General features: G+C 35.1%; 1 protein-coding gene and 1 pseudogene across 3 annotated transcripts in view; one reads left to right on the forward strand and one right to left on the reverse strand.

Annotated features, from left to right (window-relative positions):
- The window catches only part of Cdh8 (cadherin 8), a 368,270-nt gene that overhangs the window by 216,537 nt on the left and 131,671 nt on the right, over positions 1–20,062 (reverse strand). The gene's annotated exons all lie outside the window — the stretch shown is intronic.
- On the forward strand, positions 13,526–14,601 carry LOC114707446 (annotated as a pseudogene).

Genomic DNA, 20,062 nt, shown 5'->3' on the forward strand with positions numbered 1-20,062 from the left:
ATACAAAACACCTTGACAAGTATCCCAGGAACACTACAGAAAGACATAACACACATCCTTTATTATGCTTTTCAAATCTCCTACCACACTATCACGGACTCTAAGTAGAGAGCTATGACATTGCCATTCACAATATAAGTCATTCTCAATATGTAGTCTGCAAATTGGCAGTACTAAATGCTTGGAAATGTGCTAGGCATCTAGACTCCCAGTTGTACTAAAGAACTATCAAAGCTTAGAATCTTAAGGTGAAGCTCAAAAGCTGCATTCCATGACCCTCCAAGTAATTCTGATAAGCATTCCAACCAGGAGATCAGTGTGCCACGTGAACAGTAACCGTGTTCTCACACCTGATAAACACCCTTACCAAAAACTTAAGCACTAAAAAGCTGGGGAGTTTATACGTGTGGTCAGATAATCATAAAGTTTGCAGTCTATAGAAAAGTCAACTGTGAGATTTGCCTATCATCTCAAGAGACATACATCAATTCTTGTTATTCTTCTGTTTGGGAATCTTTTCATTTTTCTTACAAGTTTCTCATGAGGATATAGTTCAAAACCCCTATGTATTCCCAAGGCCCTCCAGTAATTATGGAACCCTACCACTAAATTGTAAAGAATTGTGACCAGAGTAGTTAAATGTGCTTTATGGGATGGTAAATTCCAGAGTAGATACAATATAGCTTTTGTGCTAATTATACTTTTTCTCTAAAGTTAATAGATACTAATACATTTGCACATAACCTTTGAAAATACATACTGGCTAAAAAATCTGAACAAGAATTTTAAAAGCATTACTTTCCAAGTACACCTTTCTGATTCACTTAACTTGTGGCTTCCCAGGCTGCACCACAGATTCAATGACATTAGGTTCTTGATATCAGCTCCCTTCTGCCTTTGCTTTATAAGATATACCCATAATTTGGGGCTTTGAAATGACTAACACAAACAAAGCATTTTACTTCTTGACAGTCTTCTTTTAACCTTGGGAAGTAGGTCCTCATATACTTCAATTTGTCAACAAGCGCAGCCAATGGTTGCTGGGGTATAGTTCCTATTTCTCCAGATTCTTGTTCAGGGAACAAAAATGTGCCTTAGTACCATGGGAAGCAGGAACCATTTCATAACAGTCTTATAGTAAAAATGCTTTTCTTTCTACTTCTTAAATGAAAAACTGTTCAATAACCAGAAGGGACAAGTTAATGTCAACTTTGAGTTTGTGTCTGTCTTTTCCATTATTTTTGATCCTGGTCACATTGTAAAACAATGGAAAACATGTTGGGTCTAGGGATTATCATATGTGGGGTTTATTGACAACAAAAGACTGGCATGAAAGTCTCAAAGCAAGTCACTAACCCCAAGTCTAATTCACTTATCTGCTTTCCTTATCAGAGAGTTAGTGAGGTAGAATACACACCACCGTCTGATAGGAGGAACAGCAACAACAAAAGGAAGAAAATCGCATGCAATCTTCAAAGACAATTTTAGTAACCGTGTCATGACCTTTCTATTTTAACCTAGATCTCCGTTAATGGTATAGCGACTTTCCAACATAGATCACACCCTTCACAAAAAACCCTGGAAGTAACATAAAATTTACTTTAAGTACCAACATTAATAAATGATATCATCATACTCATGGAATAAGAATCTAGTGCTGTATATTATGGGTGGCACTAACAGATGAATAACAAAGTAAATGAAGGAATATAGAATTCAAGAAAGTGGGATTCTAAGGTTTTGCTGAAATTCAATTCCTCAGAACTTGAATTGCCTTGAATCCGAGCTTACAATATAAATAATTTCTCAGCCCCATTTTTGCAAAGATAATACAAGATTAATGATTTCTCAAGTTCTTAAGGAGACTTAAGATTTTGCACATACTTCACTCTATGTTTATATATGGAAAGATGCCTACTCTAGACACATAAGAGAATTCCCTTCAGGATAAAATTTATATTTCTGAGCAGGGAGACTGTGAGGCAAAGCAGCTATTTTTGTTGTCGTTCCAGACTCTACACATTTTTCTTTCTGATTTGGAAAGAAAACAACATTTTCTTTCCATCTTAGACTGTGTATATCACACAAATCCACCCGCAAACACTCAGATATTACAACTTAGAGAAATAATCGATAAAGGAGACACAGAATGCGCATGTGTAAGAGAGAAGGGTGGAGGAAGGAGATCGGGGGAGGGAGGACTGTGTACAAGAGGGATAAAGTTAATTATAATCATCAACTTGACACAACCTAGAAACATCCAAGAGGAAAACCTCAGTAAGGGATTGTTTAGATCAAGCTGGCTAGTAGACATGTTTAGTGAAGATTGTCTTGATTGCCTTACTTGCTGTGGCAAGATCCACCATGAATATAGGCCTGTACCCTTCCTTGGTTTGGGGACCTGGATTACAGATGAGAAGAAAAAGCTCATTGAATAGTAAGCATGTGTGGCATGAGTTGTTGACTATTTATGTCATGTGACCAGCTGTCTCAAGCTTCTGCCTCTGTGGAATTCCTGCAGAGATGGAATGTAATCTGGAATTGTGAACGAAAATAAACCCTTTCTTCCCCAAGTTGCTTTTCGTCAGAGTAATTTTTTTCCACACCAGCAGGAATAAAAATAAGAAAAAAAGGTAAGAAATAAAAACTTCGTTTCCTACCAAGACTAAAAGGAAAATATTTTTGGAAGTAGCACTGTCCCTCAATTTATAAGGAAGTTAAAAACTAAGAATTGGTAGAAGGAATCTCTTGTAACTTTTTCTTTGTCACAGTTGAAAGAGTAATATATAAGCACCGACTTACTGCAAGATCCTTTGTACAAATCACTCATGCAAACAGCATGGTGGTGACATCTAAGCAACGATCCAGCCATTTGGTCAGACATTCAAAAGTTTTTAGCATTTCTTTGAAAACTTATTTTATACTTAGCAGTAATGTATTAGTGAAGATAATGTATTCTATTTCCCATCCCCGGAAAGGTATCTGGGAAAACGTGACTCGAGGAGCACCCTGAATAACTGAGGCCCCGCAGACTGAAATGCTTTGGATTTCACCTGAATGCAAACATTAAAATACAATTGCACAAGCTTTTGTGTAATGTGACTGACTGGGAAGCGAAAGAAGCCTTGCCTACCTTAAAAAGCAATTGTGATTTGCAACAAAGTACACAGGTATTTTGTACATGGCCTGTGTTCCTGCTGGAAACATCACATTTGTTCTCCTAAAGAACAAATTCTTCACAGCTCCATGGCCTGTTTTCTGTAAGGTCCTCAGTTACTTGGCTGTATTTTCTTGGCAAAATCAATTTTTTATTCAAAGAATGGAGTGATAAGTATGTAAAAGAAATTAAATGGGGAAAAGGCCCCCAGTGTACTGCTCCTTCACCGCAGTGATGATGGTGACAGTGGTAACCCTGATCATGGCACTATGGAGGCCCTGAATGTTTATATTTGCAGGACATTTGCTTGGGTATTTTGTGTGGGATACTGTCGTTACTTCTGAACTAACAGCTATTGTCTATCTGCTAAGTGTCTTTCCGGCATGTGCATTAGAAATACACACTAACAATGAAGAATAAGTAACAGTAAAAGAATCTTACTTTAAATATAATAAATTGGATGTGAAAAGAAGATAAAAAGATATGCACACTTGAATGTTTAATGAGAAGCCTCCATGATATACAATTCACTATCCAGAGCGAAATCTCCAGAGTGATTCTCTGATTCACTCTATATAATGCCTTTTAGCACTTCACCCTCTGCATTAAATCCTATTTTCATAACAAGAAACGTAAGTTATAGTCTGAAGATTTTTGATACCTTGTATCTGAGTGAACTGGCTAGCTTTATTTCATCTTGATGCAAGCTAGGGTCATCTGAAAAGAAGAAATATTAATCAAGAAAATGCCTCCATAGGAGTGGCCTGCAGGCAAGTCTGTAGGACCTTTTTTTTATTGATAATTGATGTGGCATGGCCAAGATCATTGTAGGTAGTGCTTCTGATGTGCTAGAGGTCCTCGAATGCTATAAGAAGGCAGATGAGCAAGCCATGAGTAACAAGACTGTAAGCATGATCTTTCAAACCTCTGCATCAGCTCCCGCCTCCAGGTTTCTTACTTATTTGAATTCCTTCCCTGGCTTTTCTTAGTGATGGACTATAATATGGAACTATATGCTGACATAAACCTTTTTCTACTGAGTTGTTTTATTGTCATAGATTCATAATCACAGAATTGAAACCCTAACTAAGACACAGAATACAATTTGCATATTCAGGTCCATGTTCTGCTCATTGGTGAAGCCAAAAGAAAAATAATTAATTAATTAGCTAATTAATCAATTAATATCACAGTGGATTTTATATTTCATTGCATAAGTCACAAATATGTTTTATATAATGTAGACAATTAACTTATTTCCATGATTTCTGTAATATTCTTACATTAGATGACAAAAATAAAATCTAATAAAAGACAGATGTAGTGGAGATGAGGGCCAAGGATATGGGGACAGGATGAAGTCAGGAGGGGCATCAAGAAGAAAAAAACCTAAAGAAATTAGCCACAAAGGAAAGGAGAAATTTGAATGTCAAAAGCACATTGAAAGATCAATTTGACTCATGTCTAGAGAACAGAGACATAACAGCTGTACAAGAAATTCCTTCTTTGTCATATTCCAGAATCTATTACCTTACCATTCTGAGAAACCATTTACATCCAAATAGCACTCAACAAACACGTCTCACATTTCTAGGAGACATTGACATTCCTTTCATCACTACATTCCTGGGTTGCTATGAGTTTTGGTAACTTTGTTATCAGTTTCATAAAAGCTCTGCATTCTGGTCATTGATGGCCTATGTCAAGCCTCTATCACCACACATCTAGGGCCAGAGCACAGAACAAAGCAAATATGTTAAACAGCCAGACTTAGGATAAGCCCTTTTCTGTTTGTCTGTTTACAAGCACTATCACAAGCTACAGGAAGCTTATGGTCAAATTCATATATTAAATATCAGTTAATGAATTGCAACTTGTAGAAAAGATAAGGCAAAACAGCATGAGGAAAGCTAAATTACACTCTAATGGTGGAAGAAAGATTAGATGTTAGAGCTTCTTATGTCAAATCCTTAGCCTATATAGAAACTTTCACAGGGAAGACCATAAACATTATTGAGTATGGGTTTGTTGTTTTACATAATATATAAAACTTATACAACATCATTAACAATGTTGTAGATTTTAACTATATATAAAAGGCAATAAAGAAACACAGAAATTCATTAATCAAAGCATACCATGGTCAGGTAAGTTATATTATATATATATATATATATATATATATATATATATATATATATATATATAAAATGATTCAAAGCAGCCCACATTGATCTGTAGTAGGAATTGGGAAGTATATAAGGAAATGGCATGGATAAAAACCCTTTGCTAAAGATCATTTTGCTTTTCAAGAATCTGAGAAGGATACATAAGAGTATCTACAATCTTTGACTGACATGGAATCAATAGAATTCAGCAAGGTGGGAGGTTTTGTGTGATTATGTGAACATGAGCTGTCACACAGAAAGGGCATGAAGAACAAAGTGTGGTAGATGAGCATCTATCGATGTCAGCAAAGAAAAAAAAGAGACCTTCAATTTAGCAAACTAGAAAGCTGAGTATTGGTAATGACTTGACACATTGAGCCTGGATTCTTGTGCAGGTGAGTCTCAGATAAGACCTCAGTCATGGATGAAATCTTGGTTTTAGCCTTATAAATCACCTCAACAGAAAACCTTTTAACTAGACTGATGACTCATACAAACTAGGAAATTGTAAACATGTGTTGTTACTAACCATAAGTTTTATGATCATTTAATAACAGAGGAAATAATAATGAGTGTATATAAAGGTGCCATAGTCTCAACTATGCATGTCATGAAGCAGTCTGAGATGCAGTCTGAGACCTATGTGAAAGGCAAAAATGAGGTACTCGTTTTTTTTGGAAAATTAATTTATAAATAATAGCAGTGAAATGAAAACTGTGCTAAGATAAATAGAGGGTAGGGATTCTACCTGCCATAAAGGCAATGAATGGTAACTATTTGTTTTGAATTAGGAAGGAAGTAATTCAAAGATTGTATCTTAAGCATTAATAAATGAGAGGATGATACACCATGCTGATGTTCAGATAAATCCACAGCAGAATGCTGACCAAGAAATGGAGCCATGGTTAATTTCACACAGTAACAATAAGTAATGTTTCAGAGTTTGGCAAAAATGGAAATTTTAAATACTGTATGCCCTGCAAATTATTACAGCCTTTCATGTATCTTTTATTTTTGAAAGCCATTTTAAAGTAAAAGAGATTCGGATACCAAGAGGTAAATTCTCTTTCCACTGTTGTTTAACAATCCATGATTACAACACCAGTCTGGTTTCCAAGCTGAAGTTTTTAAGACTGGTCACTTTAGGGCAACATTAAAGCAAAAAGTAGTAAGAACATTCTTACACTCTTCAAGCACTTCTAAGCATAGCCTTGGATCCCACATTGCTAAGTATTCCCTTCTTTGCTTGGCTTCTAAAGTGATCAAAGCTCCATAGTAAGTAAGGATCTATTGACAAAGCTACAAAGTCAAGCACAATCTTAGAATTAACAAGCAAGACCTTTCTGTTCAAAGTGAATGGCAAGCCTGAAGTGACAGGTTGTTCCATAAAACCTAGCACTTATCTCCATAGCTAGAAGTATTAGAGTTTCAAAATATCCTTTCTTATCACACAACCACAAAAGGAAAAAAAAAATGTTTAATGCAGAGACTTTGAAATGTCTTCTGATCAAGTGTCTTTCATTCAATAGATGTGACATAGAAGCCCCCTTTGAGTGTAGGAAACAATCACACAGCTTTAAACTCATCCACCTGCTTGTACACTTGCATATGGTGCTGATTGTTCATGTCTACTGGATTGCTTAGGCACAGGACTGGAAGGATGAGTTTGCAGTGATTTCTGCTTTTCAAGAATCGGTCTTTAAGCAGAGCCCATTCAGTCATGCTAACTCCCTGGTTCAGGGACTCAGGTAGACACATTATGTGCTTATTTAAGCCATGGACCTGGAGAGACGGCTCAGTAAGTAAAATGGCTGCCGCAAAAGCATGTGGATTCAAGTTACAATCTACAGCATTCACATAAAGAAAATTAAAAACGAATTCTGGTCTTTGTGATCATGGTATTTAGTTCATATTCTATCATGTAAATCTGAAACAGTCTTTTGGGTGATATTTCACATGATTTCTGTGTAATGGAAACATCATAATTTATGTTATAGTGGTCCTTCATGTCTTCGGCAAGTGGGTTGTCATCTTTTCCAGCCTATGAAACACTTGAAGGCTGGCACAGTTTTTTTTTTTTTTTTTTTTTTTTAAAAAAAAAAAAACATTTATTCAAAGTGTTTTCACTTAGAATATACCAACAATAGTGGTAGTTGCAGGATATATTCCTTTCCAAAACATCATAATGCCAGCAGTCTACTATAGGTGCATAATGAATCAATATTAATTAACTTTAAATCTATAGACACGTATTTTATATCCAGTTTATTCTTCTTTTAATCCCTTTGATTATGCTGAAGACAGCATGCCAATTCTGTTCTAGTTTACATGCACAATGTTCCTGATACCTTCTAATATCCTCTTATACATTAAGGAATCCTGACGCTTAGAAATAACATCTTTAGTCAACAGTAGTGACTATAATAAGTGGCTGACAAATTTACATGTACATATATCTCACATTGTAATTATTATTTGTCTTATATGTTTTGCAAATGATATTACTAGGGAGATAAAGTTTGTTCCAAAAATCATAATGAAAATCATATATAAATGCATGTTTTTCTTAGGATGATGTGGTTCATGCTAGTTAGTGACATTCTTGGTACTGGTCATAAATCCTGATTGTGGATCTCATGGGACTAGAGGTGGATTAGGTAGAGATATTCTCTGTTAGGGAGCTTGCAAGGATTTGCAATAAGTCCTGGTGACTCTAGAGAATAAACTGTTAACCATTGTTTATCTGCAAACCACACATTTATCTCTGTGGCTTCACTGTCTAGTTTATCAACGTTTATGATATACATTTGAGTATAACAATTGGAGAAAACAGAGCAGTTGGATGTGGAATAACAGCAAAAAGAAACTGTAAGACAGAAGAGTAGAAAGTAATTTTTCCTTCCAAAAAATGGTAGTTTTAGTAAGTGAATTTCTTCAGGAAAACAGTGACATGTTTTTGAAGCAGGTTAGAGACCTGTAGAGTACCGCAGTGGTGTGAATACATGGGGTTATCATCAGTTTAACTAAGACAGGGCTGGACCTTAGCATGAACATTCCTACCAAGTAACATTGAACTATATAATAAAATGCCATCCCAGGGAAATATAAAAGTCACCTTTCAGAGCAAGAACAAAAAAAAGGGGCTGGTGATAGTGACAATTAACATGATAAGAAATAAAACAATAAATTAGAGGAAGAAAACCAGACATAAAAACATTCATATTCATGAGTCTTACTGAAGCACAAAGCAGACTAAACTTATCTGCAAAATTGTCAAAGTGAAAATATCTATTTCTTCTGAGTGTTTACAGGGAGAGGAGTCCCACCAACTTTGCTATAACTGAAAAAGTTATAACCATTTTGCAAGGCATTTTTGAAATCTCTTACAGAGCTGTGTGTCATCTTACCATTTGACCTAGTATTCTCATATCCAGGAGTGATTAGTAATTTATATCTAAACAAAATTTAATGGAAATGCATGTATAAGAAGAGATGGCTACCTATATGTTTATAATAGGTTTATGTATCATCATAACAAAAGACCTGGAAGCAATCAGATTTTCTTCCCAAAGTAATATGAAAACTGCTGACAGATACCATGGAAAAAATATTTAATCACAAGAAGTAATAATCCATCTAGTCAAATAAAAGAATGATTGAATATTAAATGAAAATTACTATGTAAAATGTCCACATTAATATGATTCCTTGCACAGGACATTGTAGGACAAAATACCCTCAAACCTTAAATAGTTGGGCAGATGAATTGAGGAAGAAACTTGTTATGCTGGTTTGGCTCAGTTTTCTCAATTGCAAAAAAGGCTATAGTAGTTATTAAATAAAGGCAAGTTTATAGTGGTTAGAATAGAATTGGGTACCACTATTTAATATCAATTATTATTCAGTTGTAAAGTAGTTATTTGTTATCCAGGCCTTAAACTGGTAATATTGATTTTGATTTCAGAAGTAATAGCATACATATTTAATACTTATTGTGAAAGCTTTTAACTGTTTCAAAAAACTTTTATTTTTATTCCATGTATATATCTGTTTGCATGCATGTATATATGTGCACCACATGCCTACCTGGTGTCTGCAGAGGCAGGAAGAGGACACTGAATCTCTTTGAACTGGAGATATAAATAGTGAGGAACCACTGTTTCAGTGCTAGGAGCCAAATCCAGCATTGTTTTTGCAAGTGCTCTTCACTTCACTCAGGCCCCCAAAGTCTTTAACTTTATTTGTTGATCTCCCCCAGTGACCACAATGTCTTTTCTGAACTCATCCTATACATGGTATTTGTAAAGAATCACAATAGGTAGACAATGATAAGATCTGAAGAGTCTGACATGGGTATAAAGGCTCCTCTCCAGTAATGGCACAAGTGTGATTCTGTTGGCTGTGGTGCTGAGTCCAGAAACAAAAGATGAAACTCCATCCTAACAGAATGAGAAATGCATCTGAGTGCATACATTACCCAGGATCCATATGTTCCCATTCACTGCCTTATGGAGCAACTATATTTTGTCTTTTGTCAGGAAATCTAAATATATATAGTAAAAAGACATATAGCATATTTTAAATCTCTTTATCCATGGGTCTACATAGATAACTTTATTTTTTGTTCATTTAATGGCCTGAATGTCTTCTCTACTATTCTTATCTAGTCACCTTTGTGTTTATCTATGCATGTTGCACCCTATCATATAAACTAATAACATCATTTTTTCTACATGAAGTTTCTGTGAAAGAGGACAATAAAATCATGTCTGAAAACTATAAAAGTATGATAGCTAATCACCCTAAGACTAAAAACACTTGGACCTATATTTTTAGCAAAATTAGATCAAAATTTTTTTTATCAAATTGAAAGAAATAATATCTGCTTATATCCACAAGGAATCTAGGAAACTTCTATTACCGTGAGATGCAAGATTCTGGGGAAAGTATGTCAAAAATATATTGACAATGTTGTCCGATGCTCATTTTCAGCCAAGATTTGAGAATTTCACAGATATATGCTTTAGAGCTGCCCTGACATGCAGCTGACTCGTTTCCCTTCCACACACATTTGGGGAAAAGCTGACTCTTTGAGCTGTCCTTCTCCAAATCCTCTTAATTCATGAATTTTTGGAATCCTTGTGGAACAAATAAAAATAATCCTACAAAACACTGTGTGTGACCATGCCAATTAATAGAACTATAGACATACACACACACACACACACACACACACACACACACACACACACACCCTTAATACCATTTGTCTGTAGGATCAATATACATGTTGTAGCTTGTAATACAAAATTCTATCTAAGGAGAAAGAGTCAATGATGCATTTAAAGAGATGGCTCAGTGAATAAGAGTATCCTCTACCTTTCAGAGGAACAGAGTTCAGCTTCCAGCACCCAACCTCAAGGAACCTGATATCTTCTTCTGTACATACGTAGCACATAATCACATAGGTACATACACATACACAAATAAGATTTAATTTTTAATTGACAAATAAATAAGTAAAGATAAAAGAGCTCCATAAGACAATCAGATTCATAGGATTGTCAAAGTTGTCAAACTAGTACCTGTGTTGTTAAACTCCATGTTATAAATTTTTACGAAAAATTCTGATTCTATGACAAGTACAGGTTTGCTGATTTCACTATTTCAAGAACCAACAAAGATTCAGCAGGGGTCTTCTGTCCTTTAGAAGGCTCATGGTGGACCTACATGAAGGTCTAGCCATAGAAAGTTTCTCCAAGGATGGCAAATAGGGGAATAATATTGGTAAACTAACATTTTGAGAACCAGTGTGTCACTGAATCAAATTTATATTTTCAAGGCCTATGGAGAATCAACATTAAGATAATGTCAGTAGCGACATTAGAATTGTTTTTTCTAAACAAGTCACTGCAAGCAATTTTTATATGAAATACAGAATAAAAGTCACTTAAATCCATAGTTTGTGCTTTATTATGCATTATGGGCTGAGGTTTGAACCATGGAATTTAAAAACTAAAAAGATTAGTGGTAGGAGTTGACCAATGTAAGATAAAAATTAATAAGAAACATTCTAGAGATAACATTAAAAATAAATTGTATCCTTGTCCTCTCCAGTTTTTTTAAACTTGTAATATAATTCAGGCAGTTCAGAAAGACTGTTGAAGCAAAGAATTATGATTTAAGATATCCATACTATGATATTTACATAAATAAACCATGTTTAATGTCTCATCATTTTTTCAGCAAGCTTGGTTTCATTGGCCATGTAGAAATGGCCTAATGGCTCTTGAAAACCTAGTTAGTGTGTTTTAGTCACCTACAGTTATAGTGAAACGTCATCTACATCTTGCATGCTATAATAAGTTCTAAACCTTGAACCACTGTGGGATGGCTCTTAAAAAAGAAAAAAATCCCTTAGAAATTTACTTCAGATAGAATATATTTAAGTTATGTTTTATGTGTGTATACATATAGGTTTGCTGATATACTTGTGGATGTTGCAAATTCTGCTTGCAATTGAATCTCTCCCTCCCTCTCTCCCTCCCTCCCTCCTCCCTCCCCCCCCCCCTCCCTCTCTCTCTCTCTCTCTCTCTCTCTCTCTCTCTCTCTCTCTCTCTCTCTCTCTGTACATGTAATATACCATCTCTACATCCTTAATGAAGATTTAGCTTCTTTATGCAAAATAGAGATGATGGACTGTTCACCCTGTCCTAAGGTTTTGAAACTTCAGCTGTTATTGGCATTCACATCAGGTATGACAGCTGGATATCTTTTGAAATTGTTTATTCCAATCCTCATGATTTTCTACTCATGTTTTCCTAAAGAATTTCAATTTCGTTCATCTCTCTGAATCAAAGCTGGCAAAAAATATAATCATATCCATCAAGGATATGTTTTCCCCTTTCTCACTTTGCATATTTCTTGGAAAAAAAAATGCTTCCAAATTCTTTTTAAATATTACCCAAAGAGAGAAAGAGAGCACTAAAGCAAGTTTAAAACTAAGGATTATAAAAGGAGTGTGTCAAACTTAAGACAGTTTGTCAAGACACAGCATCCTTTGATGTTTGAAGCATATGTGACATTTAATCTTTCTTTAATTAGAAAAAAAAGAGTGTGAAACTGAATCTCTTCAATTATTACCTTGTACATATTCTGTATTTGGTGCTATAATATGTACTGGGCAATGACAGAATACCACCCTAATTCATGTAAGATGCAGTCATCATAATTTGAAATTCACTTCTTAGAAATGGCAAATTTCTCTATTTAGCTGCATGCTAATATAACATGTGGCCTTGCATAGAAACAAAATATATTACCTTTAGTTATCTTAAGGCTTTTATTGAGTGAAGTTACTGTTCTGATACAGACTATTTTTGAAAACAATGAATTCTATGATCACATAAATGTCTGAATCACTATAAGAGCATAAAATAGTAAAAATATAAAATTAGGTTAATATTTTAAAGGCCAGAATAACAATACAAGCAAAACCTAATTTCAGAATTTCTCAAAAATGTTAAACTTTTTGCATTAAACCTATTTTTGTATTCTCTTCTTTTTGTGAGAAGTGTCTTTCTTTCTTTTTTTCTTTCTCTCTCTCTCTTGCTGTGAGATGTCTTCTTAGCTGTGGTATATCTTTCTGTATGCTGTGAATATGTGTTACTCCCATTGGCCAATAAATGAAGCTGCATTAGCCTATGGCATGGCAGGATAGAGTCAGGCAGGAAAATCCAAGAGAGATAGTGAAAGGAGAATGGAGAATAAGGGGAGACATCAATAAGCCATTCAAGGAGCAACATGTAATGGGACACAGGTAAAGCCATAGAACACATGGTGATACATACATTAATAGTAATGGATTGAGTTAAGTTATCCAAGCCAGGTAGCAAGAAGCCTGAGCCATACAGTTTGTGATTAATAGGAAGCCTCTGAGTGATTATTTTATAAACTGCTACCAGACCGTGGGGCCAGGTGGAACTTGACAAACTTCCGGCTACACTCTTCCCTTCTTTTTTATTAATTAATTAATTTATTTATATGTATTAGCATTTCGCCTGTATGTATGTCTGTGTGAAGGTGTCAGATCCCCTGGAACTAGAGTTATAGACAGTTGTGAGGTACAATATGAGTGCTGGTAATTGAACTTGGGTCCTCTGGAAGAGCATCCAGTGCTCTTAACCACTGAGCCACCTTTTCAACTTCTCTCTTTTTATTTATTTATTTATTTATTATTTGTTTATTTATTTTGAGATCAAAGAGACAGCAAAGGATCAGACTGTTTGTTGTGAGACTGTCTTCTAGTAAGGCTACTTTTATTACAGATATTAAAATATTGCTATCTATCTATTATATAGCAAGACTAAAATAAATATAGATACTGTTACATTGTGTCCATTCCTGTCTTCTGACTGAATAATTCAATGTAGAAGTTATTAGACTTGACTGTCAAAGACAGGGAGGTAAAGGAAGTTTTCAAGATGAGATGCACAATAGTATGCAAAAATAGAGTGGTTAAAACAGAAAACTAGAAATAAAGTATCTAAGGATTAGTGAATTATTTGATTAAAAATACATAGATAATTTTTAAAGGACTTGGGTTTCTTATGGTTGAGGATATTGAAAATGAGAAAAAGAACCACTCTTGGGTTCCTTTTGAGTTGACATGAAGGACAGAAAGTTATATGGACACAGTTTGTACTAGATCCCAAGAGTTCCCATGACAAACTACCCCAAATTAGCTCGCCTAAAACAACAGAATTGCCTTTTCACCAAGATGGGGCCAAAAGTGAAGAAGGAAGCTCCTGCCCTTCCCAAAGCTGAAGCCAAAGCGAAGGCCTTGAAAGTCAAGAAGGCAGTGCTAAAAGGTATCCATAGCCACAAAAAGAAGATCCACACATTACCCATGTTCTGGTGGCCCAAGACCCTGTGGCTCCAGATGCAGCCCAACTATCTTCAAAAGAGCGTACCCAGAAGAAACAAGCTTGACCACTATGCCATCAGCAAATTACCCCTGACCACTGAGTCAGCCATGAGGAAAATATAAGACAACACACTTGTGTTCATTGTGGATGTCAAGGCCAAGCACCAGATCAAACAGGCTGTAAAGAAACTCTATGACATTGATGTGGCCAAAGTCATAAGGACTGATGGAGGAAGAAGGCGTATGTTGGGTTGGCTCCTGACTATGATTCTCTTGATGTTGCCAACAAAATTGGGATCATCTAAACTGAGTCCAGCTGGCTAATTCTAAATATACTTTTTCACCATAAATAAATAAATAAATAAATAAATAAATAAATAAATAAATAAATAAAATATATAAATACCAGAATTTTACTTTTATATATTTCCTGAATCTGAAATCATAGTGTCCATAGGATCACTATGGGAGCACCCACCATACCCTTTTTAGCTAGTTCTTGGCTTCTGATAGTACAACTCATGTTTTTTCCTTTGGCTATATATGGTTTTTAGTAATTGCGCTTTTGCATCGTTTTATGTAACTATACAGATAGTTGTATTTATATGCAACCACATATGATATGAACTACACTAATCATATGCACAACTTTTTTCTTTCCAAATAAACTCACTCTCTAAAGTTCTGAGTAGATAAGTACATAGAAGATTTTAGGGACACAATTCAACCCTGTATAGATGAGTAATGTGTGTGTGTGTGTGTGTGTGTGTGTGTGTGTGTGTGTTTAAGCATATACATATCCTCAATAAATTTTTCAGATTCTTCTTGTTCATGAAGTTTTGAGAATAGTGACTCCCTAACAATAAATAATAAAACTACTATCTAGATTTTGGCACATCAGGCTAATTCCCTTTAAATGGCATTGGATTTTTTTGTATAAATATCTAATTCTATGACTGAGTTAAACATGCAAACTGAGTTTCAAATACTTTGTTGACCCTGAAGGTAAAACTTTGCCCAAAGAATAATGGGATCAGCTTCTTATCATACCAGGTTCTTGTTGATGATAATCTGAGCATCATCATAAATAATTTAAATAGTTGTAATGACATACTACATAAAAGGTAAATCTAAATCTCCAAACCAATATAAGTAAATTTATAAATAAAGAAATTGAAAGAGGAAAATGTTCTACCTAATAAATGTCATAGAATGAGAGAACTGAGAAAATCCATGATTGCACTTCATCATGCTAATAATTAATTTAGTCATGAAACTTACTGATGTTAAAATTTGTTCTTCATCCTCTGATGAGAAATAAGATATTCATGAAGGCTCATTTTATCAAGCACAAAGACAAAAATGAATAGATTTATACAGTAAACACACGCATATACCTCCTCGGTAGAGTGATCAAAGTTATTGTCACCAATAATGGAATAACTAGAGCACCTCACACAAGTCGGTATTGCTTTGTCTTGGAAAGCATTGTCAAAAGGCACATTCTGAATTCAGCCGAGGAAATAACTGACAAACTTTCAGAATGGTTATGAATTTTTTTTCTGTATTTGTCAAGTATACAGATGATGGTAGGGAAGAGAAGACTGCCGAAAACTGAACTATGAGAGTAACGGGCTCTCATACATGCTTGGTCCCAGAGAGGGTCCTCTTTACCACAAATGGGCATGATTTGGACAGTTGAAATACTCTGATACTCCTGCTCTAACAGCAAAAGTATGTTCATATTCAGCCCTTGAACTTGATGGTGGTGGTGCTGTGATATATAATGAACTTTATATGATGAGGACTTACTCAGCAGAGGGTGAGATGAAGCATCAACACTTTGCTCTCTGGTAGTTTGGGAAAGATGTGTGGATGATACCTGCCCCTTTCTCATAAGACTTAATCTATTTAAAATTAAAGATAATAATAATCACTGAGAAGTGTATGTGTTTTACATTGGCCTCCCTTAAAAAGAAGTCTTAAATCTTTAGCAGAAAAGGGCACTTTTACAAAGACTCATAATGTTAATGTTAAAGAAAAAAACGAATGAAAACAAAGATTTTTTTTTAGTTAGAAAGCATCCAAATAACTTAGCAGTTTTAACTTTTTTCTTTAAACTATGCCACTGTTCAGTTTTCATATCGTATACAGATTTCCATTATTTCTTATGTGGGAAGACCCTGGAAATCACTGAATTTGACTTTAAAAAAAAAAAAAAAACTATTTACCAAGTTATTTTGTAAACATTTCATGAGGTTTCAATTATTTTTGAGGGGTGGGAAGTACATTCTCATTCTGCTCCCACCATCAGCAAAACCAGAGTCCACTCAAGCCATTTTCCTTTGTCTTTACGTCTAATGCATTAGCAGCACTTGGGCTCCTTTCTCTCACCACAGGGATCTTAGTGAATGTTTATTGCTGTTTGACTTCCTCTGTGATGTATTAGTCTTACATTTTTATACATTGGTAACTGTGTAATATCTCACTCAAACTTTTTTTTGCAACTTTCTTGTCACATCTTCAATTTAATTTGCAAAGTATGCTGACCTCAAAAGCTCTCTCACCTTGCAAGAACATTAACTAGATAAATATGCAACATAATCATTGCTCTCATACAAATAAAATTCTCTAGAGATATTATCAGAGATCAGTAGAGCATGATGGTTAAACCCATGGAGGATAGCAACAGATGTTTAAACTTAAATCTGAGCACCTTAATTTAATATCTAGCTTTATATTAGCAACTTTTTTTTCCTGTTTCCTGATTAAAACCAACACAGACTAGGGAAACTTATGTCTGTACTAAAATCACAGTACTATTGCAGATATTAAAAGGATTTAACACACACGCTAATCTGGGGTAACTTTTCAATGCACATTGTTCACTGTTAGAGCAGTCCTAGGCTGCAATGAAACTGAAATGACCTCTAGTGTTATATAATCTGTAGCTGCATCAACAGTAATGAAACAATGACCCACAGCTCAAATTCCACCTCTGTCATGTCCTTTTAGCACCTTTTGACTAACATGCCATTTTAAACAAAAATAATCTTCATTCGAACATGTAAATTCATAGACTAATTGTCGTTGAACAAGTTTACATTGATCGTGGTGTTCACCATGCTTTCATCAATTTATTGAATGATATTGTTAACAGTAAATCATAGGTTGGTTATAAAGAAACTAGTTTTTTATTGGATATCAGTACTGGATATCAAAGTGCCACACAGTTAGCACTTTGATGGTTGACAATCTCTAAGCACACTCCTGCTAGGATTTACTGTGTGTACTAGGCAGATGAAGTGGCCTAAAATGGTAGCTTTGTCACTCTCATAATGGAAATCAAATTTGGAACTTAATAACTCCAGAATCAATTCATAAAGCAAACAGGAAGTTTGCTGCATGTACCTCAATCCAGATTTAGACTTACATTCAGAGTTAAAACATCCTTACCGCAATATACAACATCATTAGGATGTATACTGACTAGTTGAAGTAATAAATACAGGCAAAACTTAACTTAAAAAGTAACTTCAGTTTCCACTGTTAAAATAAGACACACACAGCTTTGCTATAGAAGCAAATTATCATCAAGTTCTGAAATTCTCTGTAGAATATAAAAGAAGCAGGTCTCCAGCTTCCAAGTAAGATATTTCTAAATTAATGTGGCTTCCATTTGGATATATATATATATATATATATATATATATATATATATATATATATATATATATATGTGTGTGTGTGTATGCTTGTCAACTGGCAGGCAATTTTGGAACATCACATCACATTCATTTCAGTTTAATATCAGTAAATTTCTCAATTACAGTTTTATTTTTTCACTTCCTGGTCAATGAAATCCCTCAGTTCTCGCTGGCATTACTCAGGGTGCACGGGTGCAATGCTGGCATTTTTGCAGTACCAAAGGAAGAAAATGAAAGAAGAAGGAAGCAAGGGAAGAGACACTATGAGAAAGAACAGTGGTAAGAGTTAGAGAACAGAAACAGTAGATGACCTTCATCCCATGAGTCACCTTCATGAGAAATGAAAGGAATATTTCACACTAGAGTAAAGAACAGCACAGCTGCATCTGCTTCCTTTAGCCAAAGAAGTTAGCATCCAACAAAAACCAGATACCCATTGCTTAAAATCAATACATGTAAGAATGTACAAATGTAACGTGGGGATTCCATTAATACAAATTATTTCACCACCACCAAAGCACCAATAGTGGTACATACAAACTCTTAAAGCATTCCTTTACCTTGTATTTAAGCATGGGAATCATTTGTAGCAATACAACTAGGCCATAATTTAACCTTTTAAAATTTCACAATCAACCCCTGAATAAAGAGTGATACAAACCTGCACTGGTAATTTCAACAAAGTCTCTGTGAATTTGGGGAGATTTGTTACATATTAAGGATTTAAACATTCATGTGCATATGTACAGTTTGTATATTTGAGGGAAAGTATACATGTATGTGTGTATAACGATTACTTAAGTCTATCCCTTTAGAAGAAAACAAGATAAGACACACACACACATACACACCCACAGAGAGAGAGAGAGAGAGAGAGAGAGAGAGAGAGAGAGAGAGAGAGAAAAGAGGAAGAGAGAGAGAGAGAGAAAGAGAAAGAGAGAGAGAGAGAGAGAAAGAAAGAGAAAGAGAGAGAGAGAGAGAGAGAGCTACACATGCCATTCTGTAGCAAATAACACCTTTTATAACTTTTCATCACTAAAATAACTTTGAAATTTGTATACATATCTGTACTTTTATTCTCTAGCATATTTATCAGGCAAGTGACTCACATGCACAGAAAGGGCATCCTCTGATACATTTATAGCCAACATATACAGTGTTGGCCTTAAGAAAAGGAAACAGTAGCATGGGACTGTCACAGTTTCCCTGTTCACTGTATATCACTAATTAAGCACGCTCTGTGTTCTGAAGGTGCTGATAATTCTGTTTTTAGGAACTGTCTTACTAAAATCTAGATAAAAAGACAAATGGGGTAAGTTTCTTGACCCAAAGGAGTAGATCAAACAAGTTGTGAAAGGAAAAGAAAAATCACCTAGCATTTCTCACTTCCTGCTTGTACTTCGGAATTTAAACGATGTGCAAAGATGGGGATGTTTCTGCTTGTTTGTGTGCTTTATTTTTATAGTGGTGCTGATGGAGGAGAGGTACATTATGGCCAGGAATTCATAAAAGTTTCCCCCAAGAAAATGTGTCATTTTGGCCATCTATAGAGCAAACCATTCAGTTTTGATGAGCAGAAAAAATAAATAAAAATAGGATTCCTCTCATAAGAAGTAGATAAAATGGATTCCTGGCAGGAGAAATATATGGGTAAGAGATGAAGAGCTAAAATCAGTTCTGATTTGCTGCTGAAATGGGTGTTTCTACACAAGTTTATTATAGGCTAGTATGGCACAGGAGATCAAATGAAAATAAAGCCATCAAAACCTCCCTGGCTAAGGAGCTTGGGTATTTTTATTCAGTGAAGGAAAATACACACACACACACACACACACACACACACACACACACACACACATATACAGCTATGAACTATATGGAAGATTTTTTCCATTGTAAATGCAGATAATGCTTAATCAGGTTAAAATATGCAGGCTACAGAGATAAGCCATTTGCAGACACTGGGTCTGATATAGGAGGGTTAGATCTAAGAATGAAGTGAGCAATTAAGGCGGCACTGCAGAATGCCCAGCACTAAATGGGATATGTGTGTGTGTGTGTGTGTGTGTGTGTGTGTGTGTGTGTGTGTATATACATATCCATG

This window comes from Peromyscus leucopus, chromosome 5 (assembly GCF_004664715.2).
Source record: "Peromyscus leucopus breed LL Stock chromosome 5, UCI_PerLeu_2.1, whole genome shotgun sequence".
In the NCBI taxonomy this organism is placed as follows: domain Eukaryota; kingdom Metazoa; phylum Chordata; class Mammalia; order Rodentia; family Cricetidae; genus Peromyscus; species Peromyscus leucopus.